The sequence below is a fragment of the Hemiscyllium ocellatum genome, chromosome 12 (assembly GCF_020745735.1).
Source record: "Hemiscyllium ocellatum isolate sHemOce1 chromosome 12, sHemOce1.pat.X.cur, whole genome shotgun sequence".
In the NCBI taxonomy this organism is placed as follows: domain Eukaryota; kingdom Metazoa; phylum Chordata; class Chondrichthyes; order Orectolobiformes; family Hemiscylliidae; genus Hemiscyllium; species Hemiscyllium ocellatum.
In genome coordinates, this window is record NC_083412.1 from 58,465,938 (window position 1) to 58,467,831 (window position 1,894).

Below are 1,894 nucleotides of genomic sequence, written 5' to 3' on the forward strand. Positions count from 1 at the left end.
TGTATATAATTAATTTGAGTTTGCTTTTGCAGAATAGTATTCATCGCAGTCCCAGCTAAAAAAAAATCAAATATTTGACAATTACTTCATTTTAATATTTTCTAAGATGGAACAGCAACATGATTTTCATTTTTAAATAAAGAACTGTAGATGCTGGAAAACTGAAACAAAATCAGAGTGATGTGGCATCATCTGTGGAAGAGAAAGCAGATTTAATGTTTCAAAACCCTAGTCCAAGAAGGCTCCCTTTCTCCAGCAATTTCTGCTGTTGTTTTACATCTTTACATCTTTATGCTGCAGCATTAAACAAAGAAGGAATAGGAGTTGGCAACTTGGTCCTTCAAGCCTGCTTTGCATTCAATAAAATCATGGCTGATCTGATGTTAACCTTATCTTTACATTCCTGCTAATCCCTGATAATCTTCCACTCTCTTGGTATCAAGATTCTATTTACTTCTGCCTCAAAGATACTTAAAGATTCTGCAACCACTGCCTTTTGAGAAAAAGAATTCCAGAGATGCACAACCCACTGAGAGAATTTTTTTTCCCCTCCTCTCTGTGTTAAGTGGATGACTTCTTATTTTTAAACTATGATCCTTGACTCTTATTCTCACAGCTGCAAATGTGTTGCTGGTCAAAGCACAGCAGGTTAGGCAGCATCTCAGGAATAGAGAATTCGACGTTTCGAGCATAAGCCCTTCATCAGGAATAAGAGAGAGAGAGCCAAGCAGGCTGAGATAAAAGGTAGGGAGGAGGGACTAGGGGGAGGGGCGATGGAGGTGGGATAGGTGGAAGGAGGTCAAGGTGAGGGTGATAGGCCGGAGTGGGGTGGGGGTGGAGAGGTCAGGAAGAGGATTGCAGGTTAGGAGGGCGGTGCTGAGTTGAGGGAACCGACTGAGACAAGGTGGGGGGAGGGGAAATGAGGAAGCTGGAGAAATCTGAATTCATACCTTGTGGTTGGAGGGTTCCCAGGCGGAAGATGAGGCGCTCCTCCTCCAGCCGTCGTGTAGTTGTGTTCTGCCGGTGGAGGAGTTCAAGGACCTGCATGTCCTCGGTGGAGTGGGAGGGGGAGTTAAAGTGTTGAGCCACGGGGTGATTGGGTTGGTTGGTTCGGGCGGCCCAGAGGTGTTCTCTGAAGCGTTCCGCAAGTAAGCGGCCTGTCTCACCAATATAGAGGAGGCCACATCGGGTGCAGCGGATGCAATAGATGATGTGTGTGGAGGTACAGGTGAACTTGTGGCGGATATGGAAGGATCCCTTGGGGCCTTGGAGGGAAGCGAGTGTGGAGGTGTGGGCGCAAGTTTTACATTTCCTGCGGTTGCAGGGGAAGGTGTTTCTTATTCTCACACAAGAGGAAATGCCCTTTCCATACCTACCCAATCAAATTCCCTTGGGATCTTAAATCATTCAATTAAATCAACTCTGATTCTTCTGTACTCCAGAAGATACAGGTCTAGCCTATCTATCCTTTCTTCATAAGGGAATCAGCACTTTCCACTATTAGTCTTGCAAACTTTCTCTGAACTGCTCCCAATGCAGTAACATCCTTCTGTAAGTATGGTGACAAATACTGTACACAGCATTTCAGATGCAGTTACCAATGCTCTGTATATCTAAAGAATAGTTTCTCTAGTCTCACATTCAATTCCCCATGCAATAAACCATTCTATAAGCATTTCTGTTTCCCTGCTGTATGCATTCTAACCTTCTGTGACGCATGCACTAAAGCATCTAGATCTTTCTGCATCTCAGATCTCTACAATCTGTCACCATTTAGAGTCATAGAGCTGTACAGCATGGAAACAGACCCTTCCGTCGAACTCATCCATGCCAAACAAATATTTTAAATTAATCTAGTCGTATTTGCCAGCACTTAGCCCATATTCCTCTGAAT